Source organism: Magnolia sinica, chromosome 9 (genome assembly GCF_029962835.1).
Source record: "Magnolia sinica isolate HGM2019 chromosome 9, MsV1, whole genome shotgun sequence".
NCBI lineage: Eukaryota > Viridiplantae > Streptophyta > Magnoliopsida > Magnoliales > Magnoliaceae > Magnolia > Magnolia sinica.
Genome location: NC_080581.1, coordinates 29,525,131 through 29,537,752, shown reverse-complemented (window position 1 = coordinate 29,537,752; position 12,622 = coordinate 29,525,131). Strand labels below are relative to the sequence as shown.

The window sequence follows — 12,622 nt, the reverse complement described above, 5'->3', positions numbered from 1 at the left end:
CCAACCATACTCATTTCAAATTCTGATTTCATGAGGTCGGCAAATTTGTATGCGACATCTTCACATGTTGAACCAAAGACTATATCATCCACATAAATTTGTGCAATAAGCAGTGAGTCTTTTATTCTTTGTGTAAATAAGGTCTTATCAACATTCCCTCTGCTGAATTTATGGTCCAAAAGAAATTTTGTCAATCGTTCATACCAAGCACGTGATGCTTGTTTGAGACCATAGAGGGCTTTGTTTAGACGATATACGTAATGAGGACACTTAGGATCTGAAAATCCCTTTGGTTGTTCTACATAAACTTCTTCAGTAAGATCTCCATTAAGAAAAGCACTCTTAACATCCATTTGAAATAATTTAAATTTTAATGCACATGCAATGGACATAAGAATTCTGATAGACTGAAGGCGAGCTATAGGAGCAATGTCTCATCAAAATCGATGCCTTCTATCTGTGAGTACCCTTGAGCTGCTTTGTTCCTAATCACATTTCCTGATTCCTCAGATTTATTCTTAAAGACCCATTTGGTTCCAATGACATTTGTATCGAGTGGTCTGGGAACCAGTTGTCATACCTCATTTCTTTAAAATTGTTGAAGTTCTTCTTGCATAGCATTTATCCAATGTTCATCTTGAAGAGCTTCCACAATGTTCTTGGGTTCAATCTTTGAGGTAAAGCAGAAATGGCTATAGATATTTTCTATTTGTCGTCGAGTTCTTACACCGTCATTTGGATTTCCAATAATCTGTTCTTGAGGATGATCCTTAATGATGGGTATGTTAGGTAACGGTTGGGGATCATTTGCAGATGGAGATTTATTATCTGATTTATCAAGTATGTATGAATCTACATCGTCTTCAATTTCATTCACAGGGGTATCCTCATCATGAGGATGATCATCAACTACCACATTGACAGACTCTTGAATAGTGAGAGTTCTTAGATTATATACTCTATAAGCACGGCTATTCATAGCATAACCCAGAAAAATACCCTCATCACTTTTAGATTCAAATTTCCCTAGGTAATCTCTATCTCTCAAAATATAGCATTTACTACCAAAGACTCGAAAATATTTCACACTAGGTAACTTCTCATACCATAATTCGTACGGAGTTTTGTTCAGACCTACTCTAAGATATACTCTGTTTATGATGTAGCAGGCGGTATTAACAGCTTCTGCCCAAAAACTTCTTGTCATATCTTTCCCATTTAGCATAACTGATCCCATCTCCTGTGATACTCATTTTTTTCTTTCAACGACTCCATTCTGCTGTGGGGTTTTTGGAGCTGAGAATTCATGATGAATTCCTTTCTCATTGCAATACTTTTCAAAATTTTCATTCTCAAATTCCCCACCATGATCACTTCTGAGATGCAATTGATGCCATATCCTTTTTTCATTTTGAAGTCGTTTTGCCAAGATTACAAATTCTTCTAACACATCTGATTTCTCCTGAAGAAATGCGACGTTAAGTAAATCTGGTATAGTCATCTACTACCACCAGGAAATATCTTTTCGTGCCATGGCTTTCCACTTTGGTAGGACCAACCAAATCCATATGCAGCAAATCCAAAGGATTTGTTGTTGCTATGGTGGTTGTCTTTTTGTGACCAATTTTTATCTATTTTCCTTTTAGACATTCTCCACAAACAATTTTCTCTTCTTTTCTAATCTTGGGAAGACCTCTAACCAAATTTTTTAAGCTAAGCTTAGCTAAATTCCGATAGTGAACATGTCCAACCTTTGATGCCATAATCTGGACTCAATATTTACAGACATATTACACTTTGTGGTCAACACACTCTCATTTGTACTTTCGATGACATAACAGTTATCACTAGTACGTAAACCTTTTATGAGAGATTTTCTTGTATGATCGAAGATTCTACACACATCTTTTGAGAAGGTGACTAGATGTTCTTTGTCGCAGATTTGGGAGATACTAAGAAGATTATGTTTCAGGCCTTCTACACGGAGGACATGTTTGATTTTTGGAAGGCCCGGTACAGTTATTGTTCCTTGTCCAACTATTTTCGTTGAGCTACCATCTCCAAACATGACTGGACCTCCATCAAAGTTTGAATACTCACAAAAGTGAGTTTAATCACCAGTCATGTGTCTGGAGCATCCACTATCAAGGTACCATTTTGAATTATTGCCAGCTTTCAGAGCAGTATGGATTACAAGGCAATTGTTCTGATCTGTCACACCTTCTTGGACATTTTTAAACATGATTCCAACTTTAGTCAAGATCACTCTCTAGGCGGTGAAGCCCTTTAAGAGAGACCTGCTCTGATACCAATTGAAATTGCGGTAACGACCACTTTAATTGAAGTAGGAATATGTCAATATGTCCTAGAGGGGGGTGAATAGGACTTTTTAAAGTTTTATGATATATTCAAAATCCTATTTCACTAATCCTAACAACAGACACATATTAGGATTACTCAAATGTAACTCTACTGGCTTCCAAGCCCGGTAGAGGATCCAATCACAAACTATTTAAGATGTAAGCAATATTCAACTAGTTTATGATGGATATAACTGTGTAAGTGTGTGAGGTGTAATCACAGATATTTAGATATGAAAATATTAAAGCAAATCACACAGATAAAAAAATAGCAATCTCAAACACAATCATTTTTATAGTGGTTCGACTACTTGTCTAGTCCACTTCCAATAACCGCACTCAACCCTTGAGTGTACCGGATTTCACTAAGGAGGTTTCACAGTGGTTCACCTCAAACCTAAGGTTTTAAATCAGGTTCACCTTCAACCTTTACAACCTACACTGAGGCTGACTGTTTATGCTCTCACGAGCAAGGTTCAACACAACGCACCCACTTTTAGGCTCACTGGCCAAGGATCTTCCATAAGACCCTATCAGAGGTTTTTCGCGATTTACATCAAACCCAAGGTTTTGACTGGTTCACCCTCAACCAGATGTTTGTGTTCTCCATAGAGCAAGGGTCCACACAATACACCCACTACGTACACTCCCGCCGGAGGCCTCTTACAAGGACTTAAAAGGGTGAGAACCACTTAAGACCCAAACCTAAAAAAGAATGATGACAAGTGTCCTCTTGGACTCTAGATACTTACAAATAAGTTGATGAGTCCCGATTAGCACAATGCCGAAGATCTCCTCCTCCTTATTGACGAAGAGTCTTCTGCTCCCTTGATCCGCAACACAAATGATATACCAATACTCGGCTTCAGGTTGGGCCAAGGTTAGGACGGAATCCTACTTTATAAAATGTTTTACTATAAGGAAGATAGAGTGATTTCGATCATGCATTCAAGGCATCCCAGCTTAATGATTTATCATTAAGGTAGTAGCTGGAGGATCCTTGAATACGGAAGTTCATTTCCCAATCCACTCTATTGAATATCAATGATGAGGGTGGATTGGAGGATGAACTCCCTTGAGAGAAAGGGCTTTAGGTAAATGATCTTAGGCTTGAAACACACAAAAGCACTCTCTTCTTTCTCTCACAGCAATAAAGGCGAGTCTCTCTTTAAATAGGCAAAAGGTTCTAACGGATATAAAACGGTCACATTTATGACAGAGTTCGATATCATCGAGTGTATACTCTCGATAGCATCGACTAGCCGCTCGATGACACAAACTCGAATGTCATACGCTTTTGAAACCTTTTGTCAACTGGTCGAGAGCATCGATACACGTGTCGATGTCATCGGATTTCAAACTCCGATTTCATCGATACGAGCATCGATTCCTCGACATTTGAAAAATGAGAGAGACTTGCTTTGAAATATTTCAGGTTTACGAGAATGATCAAGGGACCTTCGAGATCATCGGAATTTGAATGTCGATGATATGATATCAGAGTCGAGGCATCGATAAATCCAATAGATTTTTTTCATTAAGCTTGCTAGATAGTTTATGTCCTTGTTTGATGCAATCGACCTGGTACCGATATCATCGTGTTCACTCCCCAAGTATAGGGTTGTGATGTAGTAATAAACTCGGTAAGACCGAGGTCGAATCCACAGGGACTGATACCTGTACGTTATCTGAAACCAAGTAGAACTAGAACTAGACTCAGATATGATCTAACCAAATAGAATTTTAAGGAATAATTGTGGAATAATTATTTAAAACTTTAAGGAATTCAGAGGAAGGAAACTAGGGATTCAGAGGATCCACTTGTAGAGATCAGGAAGATCTTATGCCTGCATCAAGAATTATGGAATTTAAACTAAACTTACTTGATCTGGTTTTCAAGAGATGAAAGGTATATGAATTAGAATGGATTCCATCACAAAACCATGCCCATGAGACAAAGCAAACAACAAAATCAAATCAATTCACAGCCAATCTGAGTGATGTATGAATGTCAGGAAGAGTTCCATCATCCAACCATGTCCAAGGGGCAATGGTGGACAACAGAGTTTCCCAACCGCATAGTCACAATAAGGGAATGGACATACTCAAAGCCATCGCAAATATATTGTAATTTAAGTCACAATAAATCATAAAAAAAAAAACTTGAAAGCATTCCATTCAATCACACCAGAATCAACGTCAGTTCATCACATGCATCCAGGCCGTAGGATCACCCCATCACGCCACAAGCTTCACCCCTTATCCCTAGCTAAGGGGTTTAGCCACACATGAATAGGCTAAAATAAACAAATAAACAAAGGAGAAAGAAGAAAGGAGACATAGCAAGAAATTTAAGTAAAGAGGAAGAAACAAACTTCTCTTCTCTTTCTCTCTCTCTCCCGTTCAGCCTCCAGATCTTCCCTTTTTCTCCCTGCCGAACTGCTCCAGCACTCTCTCTTCGCTACTAAACTCTTGCTCTGTTCATCTGCAGCCAAGCCAAGCCAAGCTCCACGTCCACCTTTGCTTTCACGTCCAGCCGTAGCTGCCCTTGCTCCCTGTTTTCCTCCCCCGGCCTCTTTTTCTTCTCTCCTCTTATAGAGCTGTCGTCGAAGAAGGACTTCCGCACTTCCTGCGGAAGTTTCACGAGCCGGAAGCAGTCAAGAACATCCCGCTGTTGCTCTGATATTACGCAAGGAGTGCTTGCGTTCGACCCGCGTTTGGTGCGGTTTGGCCAACCATTTTGACGATCTGACTTCTTGGGCGTGGTTATATCAGACCTTGCACAGGATTGGACGGTCTGGATCATGCATCTGACCATCATCATGGATGCATAACGGCCCGAGAAAGCCAGGTGGCTTCCGGTTTTCACGGACATACGGAAGCAGAGCAAGCGCTGAGGCGTGGTGGGGCCCACTTTACTAGTGTTTTTGGAAATCCATGCCGTCCATTGAGCTTGCAGTCGAATTTCGGTGCAGAGGGAGATGATTTTTTCTTCCGATACTGCGGCCCATTGACTCTGTTCTTCAGCCGTCCGACCGGCGTTTGGACTCCCTGCATATGCATTAATTTCGTGAAGATCGGACCGTAGATCATTGTGTGGTCGGTTTGACCTCCTGATCACATTGAACGGTGCGGATCATGAAAACGCACGCTGATATTGGCCCACCTGCTTCCGCAATCCAACCGTCTGCGTAACAGAGGGACGGCATTGCGGTTTGTGAAGGAATTCAAGTCCAGGACGGTTTGACCGTCCTAGAGTTTCCGTGCACGCCTGGTGCTCCCACGCTGTACATGTGCAATGCACATGTGGGTCCCATGCTGATGTATATGAGAGATCAGCTCCGTCCAACCTGGTTACCATATGATTTAAATGGTTGACACCAAAATTGAAGTATTTCAAGATATCAGGCGGGCCCCAGATTGATAAGTTGTGGGCTGATCTGTCCGTTGGGACATTTCCAAAAAGATCCAATGGCTGATTTTCAACTTGTACGGTTAATTTATGGTCCTCGGGCCATGTATCAAGTTTCGAAGCAAGCGGATGGTGGAAACTTTGTGATCTTGTAATCTGGCTGACTTTCAGGCCACTTGAGCTTCAGTTTCTCAATTTTCTCGGACCCCTGGCATGTAATTTCTTCGATCTTTGTCCCCTGGAGTCCGTCCCTTGCTCTTGGTAATGCCTGAGCTTTAAATCCATGCTTTTAACATCCTTTCCAGCCCATGCTCGTAAACATACTCTGCATCACAAATACGATTAAATCAGGTCATTAACCAGCATCATGCTTGTAAATCCAGAAAATAATTGGGGTCTAATATGCAGTATTTGAGCCTCAACACAACCCCCAACCAGCATTTTGCTAGTCCCGAGCAAAGTATGCGAAAAATAAATTGAAAATTGTAGAACACATTTTATAAACTCGAGTGATTTTTAAAAACAATCCAGAATTAGAAGTCTACGATTCATGATTGTTGGCATTACTTTCTCCTGAAATCAAGCTCACAGTAAACTTCATAATCAAGTTCAAATATTAATCCCTTAATTAGAACAATTCCAAACACTGAATTCCATGGATGTATAGTCTAATCTCGACTTATCAACATTGAGATTCACCTCTCTATTTAAGGATATTATTGGTAACCAATAAGAGAATTCACGATAACCCAACTTGGCTTACACATTATCTTTTTATTCTTTTACTATTTGATTTTTTTTTTCATTGAAATACCGCCAAGGGGAGGAATCAAATCTTCACCTATAGGGAGCAAACTTATGATGAAGACCATTGTCCATCCCTTTCCGTAGGCTACTTTGGAAAATCAAACCTTCACCTAGAGGGAGCAAACCTATGATGAAGATTATCCACCCAATCCTTTCAATATCAAACTGAGACCTTAATGTGAAAGCGAGATGTGACATGTGAGATCATAACTCAATCAAAGTGTACAATCTTCTAATTCTGAATTAACAATTCAAACTTAGCTGTGAAATTTAATAGATAACTGAATCCAAGAGTCATAAAGTACCAACATTACGCATCTTGAAATTCTAAGTGCCCTAGATGGCCGTCGAAATCACTTCGAATTCATCAGAAATCCTGAAAAATTAAAAATTTTCACAACTTTTGCTCAAGACTAAGAAAACACTGATTAGGAAACTTAATCTCCCACCCCCAACCAAAAATCTACATTGTCCTCAATGTAAAAGAAATAAACATGCAATGCATATGGGACAACGAAAATATAAGAGGAGTGATGGAAAGATAGTACCTGGACGAAAGAATCAAGAGGTTTTCCAAATATATCTACGTAAGAGCGGGTCAGCACAAGAGAAAAACCAACAAAAAGAAAAATAAAAATAAAAATAGCACAAATGAAATCCTACCTACACCACTTTCACAGGTACTCTCAATTGCATTTAGCATATGCAACAAGCCTTTAAACCCCTAGGTTGCCCCTAGTGGACGAGTTGTAGTCTCGTGAGGATTTGCAGTAATGTTACCCACAAACATTGAACTAACTAATGATAAAAACGAAATGAAATAAAGAGTTGGGTTGCCTCCCAGGAGCGCTAAGTTTACCGTCTTCAGCCAGACAAATAAAGCAACTACCCTAGTCCTATGAAAGCGATAAACCTACCTATACCTCCATCAGACTAGGAGATCAATCCTGGTAAACAGGATCAGTCAGAGGCATGGACATGTCCTCTGAATCAAATTTCTCGACAAATGGTTTCAATCGATGTCCATTGACTTTAAACTCCTTGCCATTGTCGGGATCTCTAATCTCAATGGCCCCATAAGGAAAAATAGTAACAACAATGTAAGGGCCGGTCCAACGAGATCGAAGCTTATCCGGAAAGAGATGTAATCGAGAATTGTACAAAAGGACCTTCTGACCAGGCGTGAATGATTTTCGCAAAATGTGTTAATCATGAAATGCTTTCATCTTGTCCTTGTAAATTCTCGAATTATCGTACGCATCATTCCGGATTTCTTCAAGTTCATTCAATTGAAGTTTGCGTAGCGAGCCAGCGTTGTCCAGATTGAAATTAAGATTTTTGATCACCCAGTACGCTTTATGTTCCAGCTCCACAGGCAAGTGACAAGCTTTCCCATAGACAGGTCTAAAGGGAGACATTCCAATAGGGGTTTTAAAGGCAGTACGGTATGCCCATAAGGCATCGGTCAATCGGATTGACCAATCCTTACGGTCAGGGTTAACCGTTTTCTCCAAAATGTATTTAATTTTCCTATTAGAAATCTCAGCTTGTCCACTTGTCTGTGGATGGTATGGGGTGCTCACCTTATGAGAGATACCGTATTTCTTCATTAAGCTCTCAAATAGTTTATTACAAAAGTGTGAGCCCCCATCACTAATGATGGCTCGAGGCGTTCCGAATCGAGAAAGGATGTTTTCTTTTAGGAATTTAATGACCGTGCGATGGTCATTCTTTCGACACGGAATCGCTTCGACCCATTTAGTGACATAATCCATGGCGAGCAAAATATACAGATTCCCAAACGATTGGGGGAATGGTCCCATGAAATCAATGCCCCAGCAATCAAATGCTTCAATGATAAGGATGGGATTCAAAGGCATCATATTTTGACGGGACAATGCTCCCAATTTCTGACAACGCTCACAAGCTTTGCAAAACTCATGAGTGTCCCTAAACATAGTGGGCCAGTAAAAGCCACACTACAGAATCTTGGCCGTGGTCTTTTTAGCAGAAAAGTGACCACCACAGGCCTGTGAGTGACAGAAGGAGATGACGCTCTGATGCTCATCGTCTGGTACACATCTCCTTAGGATTTGGTCTGGGCAATATTTAAATAAATAAGGATCATCCCAGAAAAAATTGTGCACCTCGGTGAAAATTTTCTTCTTATCTTGCGCAGTCCACTGTGTCGGTATGGCACCTGTAGCAAGATAATTAGCAATATCAGCAAACCAAGGTGAATGGGAGACTCTGAACAGTTGTTCATCAGGGAACATGTCGTTGATATGGGGCATCTCAAGGGACTCAGAGGTATTAAGGCGAGAAAGGTGATCGGCCACTACGTTCTCTACTCCCTTTTTATCTTTAATTTCCAAATCAAATTCTTGGAGTAGAAGGATCCATCGTATCAAACGGGACTTAGAATCATTCTTAGAAAGAAGATACTTAAGTGTCGCATGATCTGTGTAGATAATGATCTTGGATCCGATCAAGTAGGACCTAAATTTGTCCAAGGCGAACACTACAGCTAAGAGTTCATTTTCCGTAGTCGAGTAGTTTACCTGGGCAGAATTTAAAGTTCTACTTGCGTAATGAATGACGTAGGGCCTCTTATCTTTTCTCTGGCTTAGGACCGCCCCAAGAGCATAATCAGAAGGGTCGCACATAAGCTCAAAAGGAAGGCTCCAGTCGGGTGGCTGCATGATAGGTGCAGTGGTTAACGTGCCCTTAAGCTTGGTGAAAGCTTCCTGGCATTGCTCAGTCCACTCGTACGGAGCATCCTTTTGAAGAAGATTACATAAAGGACGAGAGAGGAGACTAAAGTCCTTTATGAATCGCCTGTAAAATCCTGCGTGTCCTAAGAAGGATCGCACGACTTAATGTTCTTGGGAGGAGGTAGGTTAGAGATAAGATCGATTTTTACCTTATCTACCTCGATTCCCTTGGACGAGATGATATGCTCAAGGACAATTCCCTTCTGAACCATGAAATGGCACTTCTCCCAATTAAGTACCAAGTTCTTTTCTTCACATCTTTTCAGCACACATTTAAGACTTTCCAAGCATTTGCTGAAAGATGGACCATAAACAGAGAAGTCGTCCATGAAGACCTCTAGATATTGCCCTACCATATCAGAAAAGATACTAAGCATACATCGCTGAAAGGTGGCAGGGGCATTACATAGTCCGAATGGCATCCTTCGATAAGCAAAGGTGCCGTAGGGACATGTAAATGTGGTCTTTTCCTGGTCTTCAGGGGCTATCTCTATCTAGTTGTAGCCCGAATACCCGTCAAGGAAACTGTAATAGGAATGACCAGCTAACCTTTTCAGGATCTGATCAATGAATGGTAAAGGAAAGTGGTCTTTCCTCGTGACGGTATTCAACTTCCTGTAGTCAATGCACATTCTCCAACCAGTAGTGACTCTAGTTGGCACGAGTTCATTATTAGCATTGGCTACGATAGTGATTCCGGACTTCTTAGGGACCACTTGAGTTGGACTCACCCATTGACTATCAGATATAGGGTATATAATACCCACGTCCAATAGTTTAAGAACATCGGCCTTAACCACTTCCTTCATATTTGGATTTAGTCTACGTTGTGGTTGCCGAGCGTTTTTGCATTATCCTCAAGATATATGCGGTGAGTACAAATCGAGGGATCGATTCCCTTGAGGTCCGCTATCGTCCATCCTAGGGCTCCTTTATGCTCAATGAGAGTAGATATGAGCATACTCTCCTGTTCTTTCTCCAGGTGGGCAGAGATCACCACCGGGTATGTCTCATCTTGACCTAAATAGGCATATTTCAAATCAGAGGGCAAAGGTTTTAGGTCAAGCTTCGGCGGCTTGAGGTTAGACGGTAGAGGCACTACATCGGCTTGTGGTAATTCTTCAAATTGTGGCCTCCACCGGTTAACTTCAAGTACCGGTGCAGTATCAAGCAAGGCGCACGTCTCCCTAAGCATGTCATCATCAAAATCATGGGAGTGGGCCAGGCATGTCTCTAGATGGTCGGAGGATAAGGTCAGAGGTGTCGTATCTTCCACGAAAGAGTCAATCATGTTAATGTCGTGGAAATCGTCATCATCCTCTGCGTTGCTGCCATTATTGAAAAAAATGTTTGACTCCAATGTCAAATTTCCAAAAGACATAGTCATGACACCATTCCTGCAATTGATAATTGCATTTGACGTGGCAAGGAATGGGCGACCAAGAATAACAGGAATCTAAGTGCTCATGTTATTGATGGGTTCGATGTCCAGGATGATAAAATCTAAAGGGTAGTAAAATCTATCAACTTGGACCAACACATCCTCAATTATCCCTCTTGGTACACGAACAGAGCGATCAGCAAGTTGTAGTGTGGTTAGGGTGGGTTTTAATTCGCCCAAACCTAACTGTTTGTATACCGAGTAGGGAATCAGATTTACGCTCGCTCCTAAGTCAATAAGTGCGTGATCAATTAGATGGTTCCTGATTACACATGATATGGTTGGGCTACCGGGATCCTTGAATTTCTGCGGCGCGTCTTGCTTCAGGATGGCACTCACTTTCTCAGTCAAGAAGATTTTCTTTTGAATAATTTTCCGTCTTTTGGTCGTGCATAAGTCTTTCAGAAATTTGGCATATGAAGGAATCTGTTTCACGACATCAAGTAGAGGAATGTTGACTTTCACTTGTTTCAACACCTCTAGGATATCCTGAGAGTTAGAGAGAGGTTTTGGTGAAACCAACCGTTGGGGGAATGGAGCAACTGGCTTCTCTAGAAGTTCTGGTTCTAATTTTTGTGGGGTATCACTGGATCTATCATTGTTGTCCTCTTCTGGCTCTTGAGGCTTTTCGGGCCTAACCGGAAGAGTTTTATCAATGATCTTTCCACTCCTAAGAGTGGTGATGGATTTAGCGTGCCCCATCTGATTTGAAGAGCTGGGATCATTAATCTCGTACTGCGGTTTAGGATTGGGGAGAGGTTGTGCAGGAAGCATCCCCTTTTCTATAACCGTCATACGAGAATCTATCTTTTGCATAAAATCTGTAATTCCCCGCATTGCCTGAGCCAGCTCTTGTATGGGATTTTGAACCGGTTCCTCTTAAGGTTTCACTTGATTTGGATTTTGATTGAAGAAACCTGGAGGGGTCGCCGTTTGTCCATTCCTCCAACTAAAGTTTGGATGATTTTTCCAGCCAGGATTGTATGTATTGGAGTTAGGTCCAGTAAAAGGTCTTTGATAGTTGTTTACGGCATTGGCTTGTTCATTCAACACTCCTCGAAAGGCGGGTATTGTAGGACAGTTTTCAGTTGTATGAATGTTGCAATCACAGATGCCGCAAACAATTTCATTAACCGTATCCTTCTTTCCTTCCATGGCCTCAACTTTCCTTATGAGCGTAGTCACTTTACACTTGAGATCATCCTCTTCTTTCAAGAGATATAATCCACCTTTCTCCTTTAATTGAGTCGGCCTAGACGTGGTGTTCGACTTTGGGTAATAGTCCCAAGATTGTGTTTTTTCAGCCAGACTGTCGAGGTAGTCCCATACCTCGTCGACATCTTTATTAATGAACTCTCCATTACACATTGTCTCGACCATTTGGCGCATGGAAGATGTCAGTCCATCATAGAAAAAATTTGTAATGCGCCACGTTTCAAATCCGTGTTGTGGGCATGAACTGACCAAATCTTTGAACCTTTCCCAACATTGGAAGAATGTTTCATCTTCCTTTTGGGCAAAGTTCATGATCGCTTTTCTGAGGGTAATCATTTTATGATGTGGGAAGAATTTTTTTTATGAATTCCCTCTGCATGTCGTTCCATGTGCCAATGGATCTAGGACGCAGTGAATGTAACCACGTCTTAGCTTTCTCTTTTAAAGAAAAAGGAAAGAGTTTCAGCCTAATTGTATCCTCAGATACATTAAGAAAACATAATGTAGCTATAATCTCATCGAACTCTTTCAAATGCAAATATGGACTCTCTGATTCAAGTCCATGGAATTTGGGAAGGAGTTGGATAACTCCTAGCTTGATGTCCATTTGTCC

At 41.1% G+C, this 12,622-nt stretch overlaps 1 non-coding gene across 1 annotated transcript; it reads left to right on the top strand.

Moving 5' to 3' along the window:
- The first annotated feature begins 12,232 nt into the window (after positions 1-12,232).
- On the top strand, positions 12,233-12,339 carry LOC131257286 (small nucleolar RNA R71). Its single transcript, XR_009177294.1, has one exon. It is a non-coding gene; the product is annotated as a small nucleolar RNA R71 (small nucleolar RNA).
- The last annotated feature ends 283 nt before the right edge of the window (positions 12,340-12,622 follow it).